The sequence below is a fragment of the Sinohyriopsis cumingii genome, chromosome 15 (assembly GCF_028554795.1).
Source record: "Sinohyriopsis cumingii isolate HCF-2022 chromosome 15, ASM2855479v2, whole genome shotgun sequence".
NCBI lineage: Eukaryota > Metazoa > Mollusca > Bivalvia > Unionida > Unionidae > Sinohyriopsis > Sinohyriopsis cumingii.
Window position 1 is genome coordinate 63,811,708 of NC_142975.1, and position 23,404 is coordinate 63,835,111.

At 38.1% G+C, this 23,404-nt stretch overlaps 1 long non-coding RNA gene across 1 annotated transcript; it reads right to left on the reverse strand.

The window, feature by feature from the left end:
• Positions 1-1,419: 1,419 nt before the first annotated feature.
• LOC149781949 (uncharacterized) lies at positions 1,420-22,497 on the reverse strand. The gene is made up of 4 exons (XR_016414831.1): positions 21,960-22,497; positions 11,460-11,574; positions 1,991-2,097; positions 1,420-1,538 (listed from the first exon to the last, which is right to left on the reverse strand). It is a non-coding gene; the product is annotated as an uncharacterized LOC149781949 (long non-coding RNA).
• Between the last annotated feature and the right edge of the window lie 907 nt (positions 22,498-23,404).

A 23,404-nucleotide genomic window follows, 5' to 3' on the forward strand; every position in this document is an offset into this window, starting at 1 on the left:
ACAACTAGAGGCAATTAAGAAATATATCCACATTCGTGATTCTGTCAAATGGCAGATACAACAGCATCAGGAAGCTCAAGTGGCATTTACAGAAGGTAAAGAGCCGCTATACTTGTTATCTTTTTAGGGATGTGCTTGGATTTTGCCCTCAAGCTGGAGCAGTCATAGGATATATAATAAATCGCCACGGTCGGAATTTATCCCCAAGCTGGGGTAATCGATGGGTAAAGTCTTATCCACAGTCGGGGTTTTATTCAAGCTTCAGGTGCAAGTTTTTGTGCATCTCCATGCCCTTGCATAAAACACAGTTACACGTTTTTTTATATAGATATTTTTCAGTTGTAGACAGGAATAATAAGTATTTGCGAGTGTTTGAAATGAATGGGTTCATTATGAATTGAGTGGCACTACATTTCAAAAGCAAAATTGGATTGAAATGCAAGAACTGTAGTACGGAATTAGTGTTGGTTCTGGATCGTAGAATGGAATTGTGTGTGTGTGATTGGATTTTTAACGTAGCTTGAATAATTTTTCAGTCATATTGCTACGATGTCTGCAGTGTGGCAGTTTATAGTGATGTATAGCACTGGGGCATCATGCTGCAAACATGTAGTATGATGTTGCACCCAGTCACATTATCCTGACACCAGGCCGATCAGTCCTAACACTAACCTCTTAATGCTGAGCGTCTAGCGAGGTAGCTGTTAATACCATTTTTGTAAGTCTTTGGTATGACTTGGCTGGGGTTTGAACCCATGACCTCCCGCTTCTGAGGCGGACGCTCTAACCACTAGGACACCGGAGTGGTCAGAATGGAATTGTAACAATTACAATGGAAGCAATTTGTATTATGCTTGTTGGGGCATTCCTCACTGATGGCTGTCAGTGACATCATCATGGGAATGTGTAACAGCCACATTTTGTAAGAACAAGGTGTAGTTGGTGAACAATACAGACACTTTTCTGCCATTTCCACTGGCATCATCTCATATGATGTTATTTAAAAAAACTTCCTACAACATACTCACAACATATAAAACCTATATGCAAATCTGATGAAAGCTGCTTGTGTTTCTGAAACACATATTCCATACTGGTGGCAAGAATGTCCAAATCTACATTACAAAAATGAAAACATTACCATCCATCTAGGAGTTGCAAATATATGAAATCCTCTTGTTGGGTAGTTTTACTAACAGGCTTTACAGCAGGGCCTTCCATTAGATTTAAATGTGGCAGGTAAGTTGACAAAGTAGGGTGGGGGGTTGGGGGGACCTACCCCAATGGGGATAATTCATTTTTTTTTTAAAGTAGCATGGTGTAAAGTAAAAGTAGATGGGCTGATAAGGAATCCACTGAATTTACAGACTAAAGGTTCAGACATTTGTTTTTAAGAGAAAAATGAAAGAAGGAAACAATACAACAGATATTTTAATATGACTTTAATGTTTATTTTCTAGATTTAATTAAGATTATGAATCAGAATCAGTCTCCAACTCCACTGTAAAGTTTATCTATTACTTCTTCTGCTCAGGCACCTGCAAATTAAAACAAAATTGTAATGCTTAAATAAAGTCATATCATCTCAGCACTAGTTACATATGCAGAAGTCATGTTAATCAGCATTATAAAAATGTATGAAATTTTCTTCACTGCACTTGTGCTTCCCTTACTATCGTTAAGCCATGATACAAGATAACTTTGCACTTACTTGTCATTTCTGGCAAGTGGATGGTGCAATCAATTTGCACAAAGATGAATTTATTTCATCCAAATATTTCATGTGAATAAAAATTCCAAATGGAGGCACTTGTCCGATCAGACAAGATATATGCATATTGTAGTTAGCTGGACTCTAGCTCTGATAGTCCTGGGCAATAGGATAAGCTGATTTTGTTATCAGTTTAGAAATGCATCCGCTTTGCAAATACTATGCTTTAAAAGACGAAACTGAATCCAATATTGATGAAATAAGAGTCATTTGGATTACCTTGTTTTTTATCATTCTGCGTTGGTTGGGTGCATATTTGAGGGTCTCTGATATGGTCTCTTCCATTCCATTTGCCTTTGCTTTGCCATTAGTTTTCAAGCAGGCTTCTGCATGAGTAATACAATGTTTTAAAATAAGTTTCACAACAAAGGATGCATTGCATTTTTCTAAATGCCAGCAATAATCAATGGAATATTTTTAAAACATGTACTTTGAAATGTGTCTCAAGTTACTTTATCAATTCATTTAAAAATCTCTGGCAAGTCACATGAAAAACACAATTTAAATCAAGCCATACTTACTTATCAAAGACTTTCTCATTCACATCCTTTACCTCACACAATAAATATCAGCAACACCAACATTAAATTCACACAATCAGTACAAAACCTAGGTGTTACTCTGGACAGTACTCTCACATTGCACCAACATGTCATGAACATATGCAAGGCTGCGTATCTTGAGCTGAGACGCATCAGCTCCATTCTCAGATATCTTTCAGTTGATGCCACTAAAACACTTGTGTGTTCATTACTGCTTTCAAGACTGGACTATGGTAACTCAATTCTGTCTGGTTCATCTTAATATCTACTGCAGAGACTTCAAAAAGTTCAAAACATAGCTGCTTGGATCATACTTAGAGTACCACAATCAGAGCACACCTCCCCGCTGCTCTGTACCCAACACTGGCTATCCATTCGATCCAGAATCAAACACAACATTAGTTCTCTGTGCTACGTTTCACTGACAGACTCTAGTCCAACATACCTATCCGACCTCACCTATGTGTACACACAAGCAAGATACTTACACTCCTCTTCCGACAATCATATACTCATTATTCTCACTATGAAAACAAAGTCACATGGACAGCATTCTTTTGCATACCAGGGCCCAACAACATGGAATGAATTGCCCACTGAACTTAGACACAAAGACGCAGTGATCCCATTCAAGAGTGCTCTCAAAACTACTTATTCTGACTACAAAAACAAACTTAATGACTTAATAATGTTAACTACCTTAAATATTCTCAGCATGTTTTTTATGTTTTCTAATTTCATGGTGTTTGTTTTTGTAATCATATCATTGTGTATGTTTTTATGTTGTCTAATGTTGCAAAGCGCTTAGAGCTTCTAAAGATTAGGCGCTATACAAAGTCCTCATTATTATTATTATTATATTTAGCTTGGATGAATATTTTTTAAATCAGTGGCCATAACTAAAAAATGGGATTTTGTTTTATGATCATAAAAGTATGTTGGACACCATCCATGATGTACAATGCTGTCTGACATTTCTATGCACCTAAGGTTTCCATCTCAAATATTAAAGCAAAATGCATACCGAATTTGACAGATTGATGAAAATAAAAAAAAGCAATGCTTACCATTTGAAAAGAGGCAATTGTCACTAGAATATTCTATTCAAAATGATATTAATTTTGGACACAGGGGATACCACCCCCATGTTTTCCTGACTCGTGATATGTCGGCCTATTCTGTGCACAGCTTTAAAAGATGTAATGTTTATCCATCGAGCTATAGAAATGAAATACATTTACTGTAGACTGTTTCTGTCAGCAGTTAAGTTGAGTAATTAGGTCAGGTTTATAGCTAGTTTACAAAATTCAATGTAGAATGCCAATAAATGACAAGATATATTTTTGCAAACTAAAGTGATCTTGAAAAAAGATTAGTAAAGTTTAACATTTTATAAAAAATTAGCTATTATGTGGAAAAGAAACAACAATGAAATAGGATGCAATGTGTTTACGTCTAGTTTTGGAAGGTACCGTCATAATTGTACCGTAGTTTAATGGGTGGAAAGGCCATTGAAAGGTAAGGGCAGTGCGGAGACCATCGAGTATGTTCCAGAATAGCTGAATCTTTGTAGATACATAGATCCATTCGTAACTTCAGTCCGCAAGCGAAACACTGTACTTCGTATCCCAATCCTGACTCGGGTCCGAAGTAGACAAATCCTGTTCTAGCTAAAACATACGAAGAAGGTAATCCTTCCCTATCCGTAGGCCATTTTTGAAACGTGTCCAAAAACGGGCACAATCACAATAGTCAGGTAAGAAGACTGGAAAATGGTAGGGTTTGAACTTGGAGTTCTCACTGGATTTCTCACTCGATTCTTGCTGCGGCGAAGTCATCCTTCTGGTGGGTGGCTATCCTCTTACAACCAATGTTTTATACCGACATGTCCATACGGCAAAGTAAAGTGGGTGGGAAGCCGCACTCGCTTCTGCTACACGATTTGATAGACTTTTTCCAAGGGTCAACTGACGATGTGGTGTGTGGGTAAACGTACAATCTTGTTGGGTTGATAGGTGGTCACTTTCTCTAGACTGCAAGGCTTCTTTCAATATGCCAAAGTTGACCACTCGACTGGTACGATAATTCAGAGTAAGTCCTTTCACTTTACACTTCGTGTGCACTTCTCCTTGTTTGTCCCAGTATTCGTAGCCGTAATTTTTGGGACCACCACTAACGAAACTTAGAATCTTGTCATCGGGGTGCTTGTCTGTCCAGGCTCCTAAACGGTCTCCTTCGATGTCAGGGTGCTGTTGACTCGGGTGATCGATATAAATGCAACTGTCCATGTCAAAGTACAAGACACGTTCCCCTAACAGTTCTAAAGCTTCGTACAATTTTAAGCGAGCATGAGCTGTCATGTAAGCTGCAATGATGACATTTCCAAAGGGGTCATCTTCTACAAAGTTCAGATCTTCTTCGTAATTCACCAAGATCAAATCCTCACGAACGACGTCCACGTGTTTCATGAATTTGGCTTTGTCGTGAATCATCTGAAAGTAGCGGGAAGGTTCGGTCAAATACTCCGTCTTGGGTAAACATGGTCATTGTGCCATTTTACCCCACAAGCAATTTAACATCACTTTGGCAAACGATCGCCTGCCTTCGTTTTTCTCAATGTGATTTAAAGTAATGCCTTCTTGTGCCCAGAATTTCTCTCTGAATGTCTTTTGGTCTTCGGGAGTGTGACACCAGGACAGATAGCCACTGGCTTCTTGCTCAGTTTCAAAAAGGCATCCACGTAGTCTGCGAAAATGCCTTTCTGCGTGGGGTCACCCTTGTGGAATTATTGTGTCTTGGGAAAGTGGCAAATTTCGTACACTTCTAACAGTTGGTATCCCATGTTCAGAGCTTTGAACAATTCTACGCTGACCCATGTCCCCGTCAAGGCCCGTTCTTCCTGGGTGTGATGACAAGGTTGATCTTGGTTGCACGTTTCAGCACAAGTACGGCACAAAGGAAACACAAGTTTGCCTTGGCAATGGCGAGGTAAGACGGGATGGTATAGGTTCGTGGGAGGCAAAACTTTGCACTTGATCAAGCCTTCGTATTGTCGAATGTTTTTTAGGTCGATGTGTTCGGTGAACAATTGTGGGTGCCCTGCAGGAAAGCAACAATATTTGCACACATAGGAATACAGTGAACACACGTCCAAGTATTTGATTTCTTCTCCTTTCTCTTCGTCAGCTTGGTACAGCAAACAGGTGGCATTGGTCCTTCCTCCGTACAAACTATTACTTGGGTTCAGGGGGTCCATGAACTGGTAACTTTCCATGAGGCGTTTAAACTCAGGATCGGTGTTCAAACGGTGATTGTATTTGTGTTCCCACATTTCCACCACTTGCTATCCTTCCTGTTCTAACTTTAGGCGTGGCTGACAAATGGCCTGGCACAAGTCTTCCATGGTTCGTTGTAAGAACTGATTTTTAGTGCCGCGGTCAGGGTAACAGACGGGACATCCGTGAAATAAGCAACCGTTAAACTCGTACATGATCTTGGGGTTTTCTAAGTCCCAGCCATTGACTGAATGCATTCCGATGATCTTTCGCCCTGTCCGTTGCGGGCATGCTGAATCCATTTGTCTTCCTTGTCACACAAGTAATGCAACCAGCATGGGGCTTTGACCGAGTATTGACGTTTGACATAGTTGGTCGTTTGAGGACTGATGACAGCCACAGTGTTTTCAAGCATGAATCGTTGTCGGTAGACTAAGGAACATGCTTTGGCAATGGTGCAAGCCTCTTTTAAATGATCAACCCCTCCGTGTTCCATGAACAGTTCTCGAAATTTTCCACAGCATCGCCGTAAAATGTCCATGTCGGAACGACGATACTTTAGCATTTCTTCCTGAAAGTCGAAAGGGTCGGAGGCGTGAGCCTGGTACCAAGCGTAGAAAGTTTCTCGTTCAGTATGCATGTTGTCAGGGTCGTAATAGTGAGCCTGAGGCAAATGGGGTAGAACGGCGTGTTGATTGGCTTCTGTATTGAAAAAGTGTGGAAAGTACCCTTTAGCCATTTCTGTCATTCCAAACATTTTAGGCATTCGACTCAAAGGCATGGCTAAGTAGCTCATCGAATCTTTAAACTGCACTTGTCCCACTTGCATGAAAATGATTTTGGCTCCGTTCAAAGTGATTTTAGGACGCTCGATGCCACGTTCCGTATAACATCTCAAAAGAAACTGTCCATCGTATCCGGAGAAATTGTTAGCCATCACCGTGGCATGGTGATGACAATCTCCATAATAATGTTCGATGTCCTCTTGGCTCCACGTCTTGTCGATGGGGTCTAAGACCCATTGTGTGAAATCGGCTAGTGTGTTCAGTCCTTGAAAGATTTTTTCACGCCCTCCAGGAATCTTACTGCAGTGAGGGCAATAACTCAAGATAGGTTCTTGAATCACTTCTCGCACGCTCGATGAGCCACGCAGAAATTAGGAATGTGAATACTGGTCTCTTGCATGCATTCGAAATCGAAAAAGATGAAATTGCCTTTCTTCTTCTTGTGACCATCCTCTTTCTCTGGTTGGGATTGGTATTTTTGTATGTAGCATTGGTGTTCCAAGTCCACAATGCAGTGACAAATGTGACATTTTTTCTTTCCTGAACATACGTGTGCCTTGGTACTGTTGATACATAGACCTTGTCCACACATTGGGCACAATCTCAGGAGTTGACAAGCACATTTCTTCTGTGAACCTTGCATCTTCAGATGTTGTTGGTAACAGGCAGGGCTGACAAATGTGCGCAGACAAGCAGGACAATGCACTGGTTCTTGCCCTTCGCTCAGACAGGGTTGAGAGGCCAAACATCCTGAGCATTTCGATCCACAATGTTTGTGTTGCTCTCGATTATTATAACCATCATAAGTCACATTTCTCACAGTAATATTTGTATCCCAGGAATCCAGTGATAGTGGTAATGGTATCGAAATGGTCATCGTGATGATAGAGGTGAATGTATTTTCCATCCTTAAAGTCTTTCCCTCGAAACAACAGAGACCCGCGCACTTCTTGAGGGTGCACTTTCAAGGTGTATCGTGGAGCTAGGGCATCTTGCAATTTTTGCATCTCAGGAATGCCACAGGATGTGTCTTTGGACAGGCATGCTTGTTGTAACAGAAGTTCTGCTTCATTTCGTTGTTTGGCTCGGTTCGATTTTCGAATGTTCTCCCAGGCTCTTTTCCATTCTACTGTGTCGTTCTTGTCGGCATAGGTTCATCCCACCACGATGGCTCGGGCTAAACACATGTGGTCTTGAAAATTGTTAATTTGGACAAGACTTGTTTTGGTAATGCGAAGGTTGTTGACCAATAAGGTCTTTCTGCATTGTCCGGTCCCTTGAGGAGGAGAGACGTGGGTCATGTCCAGTGTGGCTTTTCCATCGGTGATGTCAAACTGGTCATTAGATTGTTGCACGTGTTGAATCTTGTCCATGACTTTGGAAGTGGTCAATTCTGCAGGGCTGCTAAACTCAATCCAAACAGGGGATTTCAAGCCATCATGTTGTATGGAAAGTCTCAAGCGATCATCTTCTTTGGGTTGACATTGTCGCTTGAGTGTGGTGAGCAAAGAATCCCACATGTCGGTGATGAACCGGCTTTTGCTTTCTCTAACAGTACTTCAGACTTGAAATCTTTAAACTTCACTGTGTATTTGTAAGCCGTAGTTCTAAATTTTCTAGAGGGACGCTTTTCCATCTCTCGAATGTCATAGTACTTTTCAGGGTTGACTAAGGGTGGTAAACTTTGTTTAGAGGGTTTGGATTCTGGTTCACTCATGTCCTCTTCAAAATCACTGGCATGAATTTGTGCCAAGACTTCAGCCCTAGTACGAGGCGATAGATCACGTTTCTGCCTCTTACTTTCTTCTTCTTTCTTCTCAAATGAATTGGATCATTTCATCTCGATAGCAAAAAGTCAAATGACTAAAGTTTAAACACCATGGATTAATTTATAGTCATAGCAGACCAGCGTATATAAAGGGTATGTGTCTTGTCCTTTCACTATTCATTTCACTCTCAAACTGAGCACAACAATGGAAGAGACTACCAAGATCGAACGTTTCATCAGAGCTTTGCGAGGGGTCATTAGAAAATTCTCTTCAGACCAGCCGAGGGACTACTCTCCTTCCTTTCAAGATAAAAGTCAAGATACTTGCTATATCTGTCAGAAGAAAGGGCATTGGTCTTCAGAGTGTCTAGACCGTCAAAAAAGAAAAAAAAGGGGTTAGAAGAGACAAAAGTCAAGATACCTGTTATTATTGTCAAGAAAAAGGACATTGGTCACCAGACTGCCCAAAAAAGAAACAAGAGGAGTCAGAAGAAGAGAGGGATTCTTCAGAGGAAGAGGAAGAAGAAGAGGAAGAAAACAGACAGGTGAAGAAAAAGAAACAGGAGAAGAAAAGAAGGGAAGAAAGTGAAGAGGAAGAGCAGGAAAAGACTATGACGGTGAAGAAATTAAAAAAACAGAGAGTGAACAATGAGACAGAATAAGTCTATGAACTTTTTAAAGTGCTCTGTTGTGAATTGTGAATTGTAAATATTTATAAAAGAATAAATTAATTATAAAAGGTAAGTGTCTTTGGGTTTTGATTTTAAAATAAGAACCTACACTCACGCACACTCATACACAGACAGGTACTATTGGGTAAAATGGTTTTTATTAGTTATTGGCAATTGAAAGCCTATCTCTTTTCGAGAGACGTGGATGGCCCTGAAAAGGGCCTTTTTTGGTGTAAGGGGTGAGTTTAAACAATCAACTTTAACTGTCTTAAGCCTTTGCCATGGCCAAGGCCTACTTCTGGACTGCGTACTGTTGATGATGATTTCGTTGAAATCACTAAGGATGGTGCAGTAGGCGTAGTCACAGGGTTGGAGTGTTTAGCTTGGGAAGGTCGTATTCTCTTCGGCCGTAATAAAGAAGTCTGATACATCTGTTTCAGACTTCTTAACTAAAATGTCTAACAGTACCGTGACCGTTTGATTTTGACACCCTTGTTTCTTTGCTGCTGCATCTTCTTCTTCTTGTTTTTTTCTTACCTCTTCTTCTTGCTGCTGTTGCTGTAGGAGAAAAGCTTGTTCCGCTTCCTTTTGCTGTTGTATAAATTTCTCCAATTCTTCTTTCTGTCTCTGTCTAAAATTTTCCATGTGCGGTAATGAAGGAGAAGGTGACGAAGGTTCAGGAACAAATTCTTGCAAGGTAAAAAAATCCACAAAATCCCAATTCACCTCTTCTGAAAGTAAGTCTGGGTTCCCTTGGGTAGTCTCCACCATCAGTGCACCCAAACTGATCGTTTTCTGAGTTTCCGTCATGTTGAAAAACTGTCGCTTAGATTGACTACGCACAGGCGCTAGCGAATCTATATAGACTATGTGACGTCACAGACTGCTCTCTTCGGATTGGACGTGGGCTGACTGAATTTTGTAACGCGTGTTTGGATTGGTCAACAAACTCAATCCGTTTCAATCCTTCCTCCCCCTATAAATAAGTACAGTTCACTGCATTCCTTCACCTGTTACTCAGCACCCCAACATGTGGACCGATGTACAATCTTCAACGCTTGTGTCTTCGATGATGTTCCGGACGGACATATCAATGTATGTCCGATCCAACTGGACAGTTATCCACAGGACAGACACCAGCCTGTGGATGCGAAGAATCTTATGTGGAGCATCAAGGATGCCTCAAAAGAGTCTTAATCTATGGTCCTGCAGTCAGGCACAGCCTAAGGTCAAGAAGAAGATGTCACAGATGCCCTTTATGTTAAGGGTATATTAACATAAAACCAAAGGCCCTTTTCAGGGCCATTCCTATCTCTCGAAAAGATCTTGACTTTCAATTGCCTACCCCTTTTTTTATTTTTTTGTTTAAAAAAATAATAAAAAAATAGAGACCCCTCCCTGTTTCAATTTTTGCCTGTTCCATTTTCATAGACCCATCAGGTCGGGACCTTATTAAAATAGGGTCCCGACCCTGTTCCATTTCCCCTAGTCCCAAGACAGTCCCACGATTTATTCCCCATGTTCAATTTCCCTTGTCCCTAGAGTGAATAGTTTTTTTTTTTTCTCCCATGTTAAATTCCCCTTGTCCCTAGAATGGATATTTTTTTTTTTCTCCCATGTTAAATTACATAGTCCCCAGAGCGGATATACCCTTTTTAACATGGAAGTTCCCTAGTCCCTAGACCGTCCCTATTCACTACTACCATTGTCATTACCAGCCTGAAACCCAATTTAATGCCATTTGTATAAATTCATTTCAAATAAATATTATGATATAGTTGAAGTGTAAAGTCAAGCAAGTATTCTGTTTGCAGATTTTACATTTTAGATATTATAGTAAAGTCATATTTTCTCTTGTTTAGTAAACTTTATTGCAACTGGTTCCAAAATAGTAAATCTTATTTAATGTTCATTCACCAGAATAGGTATTAATACAATCCCGAATTAACTGTATGGTACTAAAATATACCCTGATCTTGTGTGAGATTGTAATATACAGAACTATACCTCAAGACAACAATAATATATTGAATTTATATTGTATCAAGACTGTCATGGTTATGAACTCCAACTTTATTCAGGTTTTTTCATAATAAATGATCATCTTGTGCTATGGTTGAAAAGAAATCAAAGTTCAGTTTAACTCCATTCTCTCCACATTTGTAAGTTGTTAAGAGGCATACTCATCCTCAGTGTTATAGTAAAATGTAATCTTATTTGGATCAATCTTGGTGGTGTAATATATGAATGGAGAAAGAATATTATCATCCAGATTAAAATATGTTTTATTCAGACTCTACTAAAATTTTTAGTTGGATATGGGTTACGGAGCCTGATGTGTACGAACAAGGCAATGTGTACCATGACCTTTTTAATTTAACATTTTAAACTCCTGCAGAAGAAAAAGATTTTTTAGATCCATTAATCTGTATTAACAAAAACATTTCTTCAGTATGATTTTCAATTACTTAGTATTGACAAAACTCATATTTTAAAGTTGTTGTTTTTTTGTGTTTGGTTTGGCCTTTTATGGTAAACCAACACAAGTAAGTTATTTAGTGCCAAGGCACTTTAAGTATAGTGCCTTGCCCAAGGACACACCATGGTAGCTAACCCAGGTTGGTCTGATGGTAGAATTTGAACCTACCTTATTTCACAGGTCCAGAAAGCTAACCACTGAGCCACTACAGCTCCCCATCTTATAGTGGAATGCTGGTATACTTTATGATCAAGAAGGATGGGTTGGGGTATGCATGTTGCATCTGAAAAAAGTGATGGAATTTTTGTTTACATAATATTTTAGTCATACAATATGAATCATTTTCTATAGATTTAAGATGTATCAGATCAAGTTAAGAAAAATCATATATTCTGTTTCCTGGGAATGTACTAAAATTCACTGTTATTGTTTGATTTTTTGGTAGTAAGCTTACTTGGTATTTTTTTCTTTTTAACTTGAATACCTAATTTGTTAACATCCTATTCTAAATCTTCAGAGTTCTGTCTATTAAGTGACAACTGTTGATACATGTAGGGAAGTTTTTGTTTATATCTTTTGATTTTTGTGATTCTGGAAGTTGCAGTATTTGTTGTTGTATTATAACCATTTCAGTAATTTAATGAATGCAGAGTATACTGCTCTATAAATGAAATTTAAGTGAAAATAATGTAAAAGTATGTTTCACTGCAAATATAAATTGTTTAAAATAATATATCATTTATCATATGACTATTCAATTGTGGTAACTAGTATTCCATCCAATATCTATATATTAAAATATGTCTTTTCATACAGCTGGTGATCATTTAGATACAAGTCCAATTGAACATAATCAAATTATCAATGCAGGTGTTTTTATTAGTAGTAGTATTGCAAGTATAAGTGTTAGTATTAAGATTTCATATACAGGTATGATAAGTGTATCATAATGTTTAAATGATGCTCCTTGTTACAACATAAAATATGTTCATTGAAACAAATGGTTCACTGGTAAATTGGCAGCAAAGGTCTTCACTGAATTATGTTGCATAAACTATTTTACAATAAAACATATATGATGCATCTCAATTATGATGAATGTGAGGAGGAGGATTAATAATAATGCAATTTAAGTTATCTTCATAACATAAGTTCTAGCAGATGTGTAATTTTTATGTGGTTCATCATCAGTTTGAAACTGGTCTGTGATTTCTGGATCTGGACATACCTGGTCCCCTGCTGTTGTGCTGCTATGGTCTTTACAGTTCATTAGGATATCAGTTACACTTGGTTTACATTTAGAACCCCATGGGATGGAATGCCCAGTTTGAAACTGAGAGAATGGTTAATTATCCATAATATAACTCCTGCAGTTATTATTAGGTTTGATATCAAGGTCTTTCTTTAAAAGCTTTTCAACTCAGGTTCTGTTCTACCATACAGATAAATAAAGTCAAATTCAAGGCTTTCAGATTTGTCCAGTTTGTTTCATGTGTTGCAGCAGACAGACTGTATATTGCCACTGTACCATATAAATATCAGTGCTTAGTCTGCTCTCAGTTGCTGTGGTTTGATTAGTTACAAGTGTCATCACATGTGACTAATTATTGACCAATGTAATGAAACTTGTATAATTAGAAGGCTGTATTTAAAAACTCTAAAGATCTTAAAAAGAAAATTGGATCGGGGTAAGTAAAACCTTTTACTTTGACCATTTGGCTAGAAAATAATTTTCAATAAGTTTAAATTGGATAATAGTAATATAATAATTAATTACACAAATCAGAATAAAAGCTATTTGCATATCCCCTTACAGCTGTTGCTTTTTCATAGTACTAAGTAGAATAAAGTATAGTTAAGACAGATAAAGAAATATCCCGTCATATATACCTTACATCAAATAAAGAAACTCAAGATGGATAACAACAAAATTAATGTCACATCATCAAATAGTTATCTCAGCTGCCTGGTCAACCTAAAGGCAGATAAACTAAGGCAAACTTACTCCGAAGCAGTCTCATCCCCCCAAGAGAAAAACGACAGATACAGTTCTTAACGCCAATTTTCAACTCGACCCCAACTGACTCGATGAGTAGACTCTACCTGTCACCAAGCGTAAACGAGAATGTGGACAATCTACCGAGTAACCGCAAAACTACATCCGACATGAGTACCCAAACTGAGGAACAATACTCAACAAGCACAAAAACAACCCAGACCACGCTGGTTAAAAACACTAGCAGCCAGGGGACTCAAACTGAGAACCTACTAGATGAAACAGAACGCCCTCACCCTACCACAAATAAAGCAGTCACACACGACTCAACAAAAGGTAAGAATAATAGGAAAACCAAATCCCAAATACCAGTTAGAAAGAATAAGGAACACACTAACTGTCAATACAAGACCCAGCAAGCCGGTTATGGACAACGAAACAAAGTCAGCTAAAGAGAAAAACACCAGGGGAAAAAAGACCAGTCTGCAAAATATCCAAAACAAGAAACACCCCGCTGAACTGACTCTCTTCATCAAGGGAGTAAATTCCAAAATAACGAAGTTAGCCTTTAAAACCATAGCATGGCAATTGAACAAACATCACCAAGGAGAATTCACGCTTAAAAGCACTAGAGACGACTTGCTGATAATCAAATGCACCACTGAACAACAGATTGCCAAATATATGGAAATTGAAAGAATAGGCCAAATAAATGTTCAGGTCACTAGACACAACAGAACAAAACAACACATAGACCCAAACCCCCCAAAAACACACAACAAAGGAGTCATATACGTATCAACTCAAAATAAAACCAATGAAATAGTAGACTACATAAGGAGTAAAGGACAGGAAGTAGAGAAAGCAATCCGCCTAAACACAAGAAGGGGAAAGGATAGCACTGCAGTGGTACTCTTTTTTAAGGGCGCCACCCCAGAAACTATCAAAATAGCCGAAAAACTCGAGGCTAAAAAAATTTTTGCTTTCAAAAACAAACCACGGTTCTGTGGCAACTGCAAAAATTGGGGGCATTACTCTAAGAGTTGCGGAAACCTATTCCGGTGCAATCAATGTGGTCTTCACCACCCAGACCGGAAAACATGTAGCGCCACCAATCAGCACTGCGCTAACTGTAGTGGTAACCACAAACCAAACCACGCAGAATGCCCCAGGGCTCTTAGAGAAGCCCTAATAGTCGAATATATGATCTCCCATGGGGTAAACTATAAGCAGGCCAAAACAAAAATCAGGATACCAAAAACAAAATAAATAGGTAGCACCCTCACTGGTAGGAAACACGCATAAAATGAAAACAACAGTAAATTAAACAAACTATTAAGACTTTTTGCACTAGAGATGGATTCCAGAGCAGAAATCAAAATATGGCAATGGAATGCACGCGGCCTTAGGGCCCACGCTGACCAACTAAATAACAAAATACTTGAACAGGAAAGAAAACCAGATGTTATATGCATACAGGACACCCACCTAAATGATACCTCACGTATCCCAAACATCATAGGCTACAACACCAAATACCTAAAGCATCGATCCCCCACAGCAAGAGGAGGGGGGTTAGCAACCTTTGTTAGAGATGGAATTACATCAGAAATGCATAAATTAACAGATAGTAGACCGCCCAATGACTTCGAAATACAGATAGTCAAAATAACCGCTCAAACTAAGCAGGTACTAATCGTTAACCTCTATGAAACAAATGAGCAGCGCAATTTAAGTGCAGACGAAACAATCAAAATGATTAAAGACTGTGGAGAATGGGTGGTAATATGCGGGGACTTCAATGCGCACAATGAACTATGGGGGAGTCAAAAGACGGACATTAAAGGAAAAATTGTAGAAAAATGGGCACAAAAATGCAACTTAGTTTTTCTAAACAACGGAATGCACACCCGGATAGATGACAGAACAGGCCACACATCAGCAATAGACCTATCTCTATGCACACCAAGATTAGCAGGCATTTCTGATTGGCAAGTTGATGAAAGCGACCCTATGGGAAGTGACCATTACCTTATAAATATAGAAATACAAATTAGAATACCTCAAAATAAAGCGTCCTTCACACCAAGATGGAAATACGAACAGGCCAACTGGATTAGGTTCAAACAGATAGGTGACTCAATCAACCCAGAAACCATATATCACCGGGACATTGACACCTTTAATGACAAATTAATAGAAACCATTAACACAATGGCCCAAGAAACAATTCCTAAAACTAAAGGAGTAGCACCCAAACCCACGGTGCCCTGGTGGAATAATGAATGTAAAATAGCAATTAAAGAGAAAAAAAGAGCTCTAAACAAATTCAAAAGAACTAAAAATAATAGGGACTTTAACTACTACAAGGAAAAGGAAAAAACTGCCAAACAAACTATTATGATAGCTAAACAAAACTCATGGAGAGAATTCTGCTCAAAACTAGATATTAACACAAAATCGAAGGAGGTGTGGCAAAGAATTAAAAAAATGAGAGGCAAAACTAAATCAATAACCCCCAACATACCTGGACAAAACAACAAACATAAGGCAGAATTATTCGCAAACTATTTCGCCAACATGTGTAGCAATACCAACTTAGAGGATAAGTTTAAAAATCATAAAAGGCAATTTGAGGAAAGCAACTCTGACAACATAAAGGAAGCAGGAAATAATGACGGCCCACTAAACCTTCCGTTTACAGAAGCCGAATGGAGAAAGGCCCTCGCCGGCAAAAAGACCACATCCCCCGGGGAGGACACTTTGGGGTATGAAATGTACAAGAACCTACCCAAAAAACTTGTCACAATTGCACTTAACCTCATTAATAAAATATGGGAAACCGGTACCATACCTATAAGATGGAAAAAGGCAGTAGTGGTCCCGATTCTTAAGCCTGGAAAACCCTCAAGCGATATAAAATCATACAGGCCCATATCACTAACAGACAATATATGTAAAATAATGGAAATTATGGTAAACAACAGGCTGAAATACCATTTAGAAAGCAAAGGACTACTAGCTAATACACAGAGCGGGTTTCGCAACTACCGAAGCACAATAGACCAACTCATGAGACTAGAAACCGCTGTCAAATTAGCATCTAGAGAAAAATTTTAAAAATCCAGATATGTTACAGCCATCTTCTTAGACATGGAAAAAGCATATGATCTAATGTGGACTAAGGGACTGATAAGTAAACTTAAACCATACGGAATAACTGGCAATATATACAAATTTATTGCTAACTTCCTAACCGATAGAAAGATACAAGTCAGACTAGGACAAGACTACTCCGAACGATACAAACTGGAAAATGGCACGCCACAATGAAGCGTAATCAGCCCAACTTTATTTAATATAATGATAAACGACCTGGAAACAGCGGTAAAACCCAACCACCTTGACTTATCCCAATTCGCCGATGACAGCGCCGTATGGAAAACTGGCAACCCGGCCAGCAGAGAAACGACCAAGCACTTACAAAAAGGACTAAACGATATAGGAAATTGGACAGATAAATGGGGATTTAAATTGTCACCTCTAAAAACAGTAGGCATAGTTTCCAATCCGGGAGGTGGCCACCCCCCACCCACTCCAAAGTTAACCCTAAAGGGGGTACCCATCAAATTCGAAAAACAAGCGACACTCCTAGGTATGGTATTCGACCACGAACTCACGTGGGCAGCTCATATCCAAGAACTCGTAACGAAGTGCAAACGAGACATCAACCTCCACAGAAACCTCAGAGGGGTGAATTGGGGGGTTGATCAAAAAACACTCGTTACCCTATATAGAGCACTTATAAGAGCAAAATTGGACTACGGTTGCCAGGTATATGGAGCAGCGAACGCCACGTTACTAAAGAAACTAGACACAGTCCAATCAAAAGCGCTAAGGGTATGCACCGGCGTCCTAAATGGTACCCCCACACAAGATATCTTAATAATAGTAGGAGAACCCCCGCTAGACCTAAGGCGGAAGGAATTGATGCTGCGATACTCGACTCGAATATCAATACACCAACCCAACCACCTCACGCTACAAGCCCTCTTAGCATGCGACAAACCATTCGATACAAAAGGAAAAAATAAAAAAATACCTAGTGGGAAAATAATTATAGAATTAAAAAGGAAATTTCAAATCGCAAATATCAACCCAGAAAAAATAAGGTACTACCCAGACCCCCCGTGGACCTGTCCCACACCACAAATAGATCTTAGCTTACATAAACTAGGACAAAAACAAAATGACCCGATAGGACTAAGAGCATCAATACTAACGTACATTGACAACAAATACGAGACATACACGCAAATCTTCGCAGATGGATCAGAAACCAAAAATCCAAATAAAACTGCAGCAGGGATAGTGATCCCAAAATTAGATGTCACCGTTGGAAAAAGACTCCCAGACCAATGCGCTATATACACGGTAGAATTCATGGCAATACTAATGGCATTAACATACGTCAAAACATACCCCACAACTAAGGCAGTCATTCTAAGCGACTCTTACAGTGTACTACAATCGTTAGCAACGGACCAATCCAAGAGCAGACCTAATATGATTAATCATGCAAGATCGCTACTTAAAGAGATTGAAAAAAACAACAAACACGTTGAATTCGTATGGATACCCTCTCACATCCATAATCCCAGGCAATGACAAAGCAGATGCAGAAGCAAAAAACGCCACAAACGAACCAAAAGCCCAAAATATAGCATACAGCGTCACTGAAATCAATAACATGGGACAAGATCAATGACATGTGGCAAGAGCTATGGGAAAAATCGGATGCAAACAGTCTAATACACACGATGATGAAAAAAGTAAGTAGAAAAGTCGAAAGTCCGACCTTCAAAAATCCATACGATATAACAATAATAAATAGAATAAGAACAGGTAAAACACTATTGGCAGGATGCGCAGGGAAACACATAAAAAGGGGACCAACCGAAAACTGCCCCTACTGCCCAACTCCAGAAACAATCGCACACTTAATAAATATATGCCCCAAATACAACCAGGAAAGGGCCGAACTAAAATCTCAACAGGAACAAATAGGAGAATGGTGGACATACCCGGAGTTACTTGTGGCAAAAAACAATAACATAGGAATGACCTATAATAACATCATGACATTCATTAACAAAATAGGCAAAAGGGGACAAATCTAAACCGAATGAAGGGTTGGGTATAAAGAGAGACCATGTAAAGAAATTAAAACCAATAAACCTAAAAGATCGAACCAAAAAAGAAAAAAACCAATCAAAATATTACAAATCACTGTTTGGGAATTGTGACGGCCAGCTCGGGCTAGTGGGTTCACAGACTGACACCGCCGCTCATAACCCGAACAATAAAAACCAGATAAGGACGAATATTACAAAATCACTGTTTTGGAATTATAATGGCATGCTAGATTCAAAAAAAAAAAAATATAAAAAAATAAAAATAAAAAAAATATACATTAAAATAAATCACAAATAGCTAAGCTAAACAAAAATAACAGGTAAATAGCCAAGTGGTCAAAGCGAAGGGAAACAAAGGCAATCAAACCACCTCCCTCGAAGAAAACATCTCACGGCGAACATGGCAGTATCAAAAGGACGAGAAGACCAAAACAGAAACGGACACGGGATAAGGCAGAAAGAGCTGAAATAAAGAAGAGCAGGAAAAGGCACAGAATGAAGTTAAACGTCCTAAGGCAGTAAAAGAAGAAAGAACAGGACACTTGCAGACCTTGGGGAATGAAGGCAGAAACAATGAAAAGAGTATGCCTCAAATAATCAAACCACCCCCACCCCCCAGTATGAAAAGAATTGCCTTCCCGAAATCAAACAAAATAAATAAGGCCACCCCCCCCCACATCTACTTATAAGTGTGAATGAGAAAGTGAGCGTGAATGTGTGTTGTCGGGATATGTGGGAAAAGCAGAAAAACGAACAAAAATGTCTATAGCCATCACACAAATATAGCATACACACTCCCTACCCACCTTTTTTTTCTTTTCTTTTCTTTTTTTTTTTCTTTTTTACAAACAAATTTTACCACATAGGGCTTTCATTCTGACCCACGAAAGCCCTCTTTTGACCAACAACTTACTGGCCCTGAAACACACTGATTGGTTTAAAGCCACACGTACGAAATACTTAACCAAATTGAGATCTCCAAAACAAAATAAAGGGCTACTAAAAGCCTACTAGATGTGAAAAAATTTCCGGAAAATTCAAGTACGCAAAGTACACAAAATTTAATAGACCTTACAAAAGATAGGAAAATTCACAACTCAGGAATATCTGAAGCGTATGTGACAATCACATGTTTGGCAAGATAGTACAGGAATAGCCCAATAAATATAGGGAACTGGGCATTGATTGCAACAAAAATTTAATAATACTGCTGCTGGTGTGCTTCGGTTACTGCCTGAAATGAGAGAGGAAGGAGATGCAAGATGCAGAAACAGACCACCAATGGAGTACAACGATGGAGAAGGTTGCAGCGACGAGAGCCTGGGCGGGACCTTTTGGGGCACCTGGGCTTCGGCTTGCTTGCTTGGGGGCATTGTATAAGTTAATCGCTAAATTCAAAAAGTACACAAACGTGTACAAACTAAACAGTCGCACATACCGAAAGGTGCACGTGACTTTAATCCAATGAATGAATGAAATGTGTGCTAGAGGGTAGGGTTAGCAGTTATACTCCCAATTATGTTTGTGATGAGCAAAAGCAGCTGCACAAATTTGAGCTTTTAGTTTGGTTCTGGTAGGGTCAAAGGATGCAGGTACATTTTACATTAATTTTTTACTAGAAATAGCTATTTTCAATATTTTTCTGTGACAAGGCAACTAAAAGAATCAGTATGTGCCTTATGCATGAATAAAGTTCACTAGTACTATAACAAATTAGCATACTTTTCATCACCCCTCTACCATCATGATTTTTTTATATTTACCTCTGTAGCAGACACAAATAAAAGTCGGCAGCTCATTTGCAGACTAAGTTACGCATATGATCTCCAATGCTCATCTAACTGTGACAGGCAGTCACCAACAAGCCAACCTATTTCCATGCCTAACTCAAAGTAAATCTGAACCACATTATAGATTTAGCTTATGTGTAAATTTATAAATGCTAGGCTTGTGATAATTAGGTTCATGCCTTCTACCTTAAAAATTAGAGGGATGTCAAAATACGAAACTATCCAGTGAGACCTATGATGTTAATTTTAATCCCTATGGGATTTGTGACATAAAAAACCCAAATGCTTTATGTATTAAAAGGTAACTAATGGGGGCAGGATCTGCAGTGAATCAATGGTTAGTATGCTAGACTCCTGATAAAAATGTTTGTGTTAAAATCCTGTTATCAAGTCAACCAGGTTACCTACTGCAATGTACCCTTGCCTTACTCCAATTCCCTCAGTACTCAGTAAACAACTAGTGTTGCTGTACATAACAAAACCAGTCCATATTGATTTTACATATTTTACTAAATCCTGACAAAAATAATTCTCTAAATAAAGAATGATTAATATGTGATGGTCTCGCATGTAATCAAACTCTTCCAAGCTTTTAATGATATGAACTGATTTATCAATGTTTATCAAATTTGCATGAAAAACTATTTCTTATTTGTCATCAAATATGTTCAATGTTTTGATCATATAAGCATTTCTGCTACATTAAATCAAAATAATCTTTTTGTCAGAAATAGAGCCCTTATAGTATTTGCAAGGTCAACCAATCAGATGCAGAATTTGAGTTTAATATGAATGAATATTTTTTTTACAAAATTGCTCTTTTGCTATATCTTGATGAGATAAATCTATTCACCAAGTCTGATGAAATTAATGAGAAATAGTTTTAAGAGCAGTAGCAAGAATGGCTAGTGAGATGTAGAACCACCACATTATATGCATAGATTTTGCTTATAGCCTCAGACATACAAGCAAATAATTAAACAAGTCAGATCTAAATTGGATCATAAACACTGTTGTGCAAATCATAAGAAACTCTGCCAATCAGATGCAAGGTCACTTCACTACCATACCTTTATCACACTCATAATAAGCATCATTGTGAAACTTGACTCTATAAGCCCAATGGCCAAGCATGATCAAACTTGAATCAGCAGTAGTGGTTATAACCTCATGTATTTGTATGCATCTTCACTTCTTCAATCTAGATCTCATTTATATAAGCATGTATTCTACGTTTAGTAAAAACTGCACTACATGTATAAATATTGCATGCGGTGGTAACATACTCAGATGAAAGATCACCTTATTATTATTAATGGTTAACACTCATCAAACTTCAAGGACAACTTAATGATTTTAGCCTATATTGTGGAAGTATGGCTTTTAGGCTGGTTAAAAAACTCAACTAATCTTATACATGATCACATGTATATACTTGGATTTTCCTCATTATTAGATTTATCCAAGATGTTGATTTAAGCCCAAAACCAAGTTTTATATAAACAAATTGATCAGAACTATGGACTCCAAAGTAGCTAATTTCTTACTGTTGAAAGACAGAAGGGGATGTGAAATAAATAACACACTCTGGACCATTACATAAACCCACTTAGCCTTTTGACCAGTTGAGATAAAATATCAACAATAATGTTAAATAAGATTGATAAATTATGTTTTCTCACATTACCTCTAGCCCTTTTCAACATGGATGGTATTTTTCTTCCACATATGTCAGCTCTTAATTAGTGGCCCTTTCCCATCATGAATGTTGTAGGTGAAACTCTCAGAATTAGGCTTTTTAATTTATATCTGTAGAAGAAAAAAACTATTGGTCTGCATATATCAATGTCACCATTTCTGTATTAGATTAAAATACCATATGTGTGTGTGTGTGTGTGTGTTAATTTTAGAATTTAAGCAAACTTGTCTCCATGTGTTTATTTTAAAACTGATGATGATAACACATAACAGGTTCAATGGATAAAATGTTATTTCTTACTTCTTACAACTGCTCATTATATCTGAATTTACATTCAATGTTTGTTTTAATTAACATATTTGGGATATTGGGCAAATTATTTATTTTGTAGTTTATCATTATATCATTTACCAGTCTTTTATCATTCAAATATGTAATATAGTACCATTATACTGACTTCATATTCTATATGATATCCCAGCAATACATATTAAGCAGATAAGTGCAAATAAAAATGTTCAGAATGTAAAATTTACTCCAAGCTCAAAGAAGATCAGCAAAAGATAATATCCAACAAATTACCAAACAAAAAGCGAAGTTAACGCAGTTACCTTTATTATGATGTCTCCAACACCAACGGTACTGTACAGCTACGTCTTCTGAGTTTTACCGTCATCTTGTCTTTCAAACCAGAATTAATTTCTTGAGCTCTTACAAAATGAAGAAACTTTTAAATACTATAATTTAAGCAGCTTCTTTACATGCCATCAGATAAATTATGGCACAGTGTTATGTCTGTCAGCAAAACGCAACTTCACATTTGGACGGCGCGCTGTGTGGGCATCGCCGACACAGCAACTGACATGAATTCTCTATTAGCAGACAATGATTCGGAATAAATCCTTCGCAAATCTAACATTCTCGATTTTTCATAGTTCCACTTTTCATTGTTGCATCTGTTTGATTGTACAATTGCTAATGATGTTCAATGAATCAACTTCAATTCATCTGCTGTCTGAAATCCCGGTTCAGTTGGTATTTTCTTCCGCGCATGATGCCGTGTAAATAAAAGATACGGTCGACATTCAAAGTGGTTTAGGTTAATTTATTATTTTTCTTTATTAAGGTCATTTGCAGAAAGTGTTTCGCTAGGGTGAGAAAAAAAAATATAACAAAAAGAAAACTTTCTTTTCCAACGCTAATACTGTATATATTTCAATTTGTGATTGATGCTATAAATAAAAAAAAATGATAATAAAGCATTTTAGCCCGTGGCTTCGGCACGGCACTCGTTTTTGTGGGTTTTTTAAAATGTTGTTAGTGTTGTTTTGGGGTTGTTTTTTGTGTGTGTACCACACTAAAAAACATACCAGGTATTAGGCCTAACGTAGGAAAAGAAATTATCCTCTATTTATTACTATTCTTACTGTCAA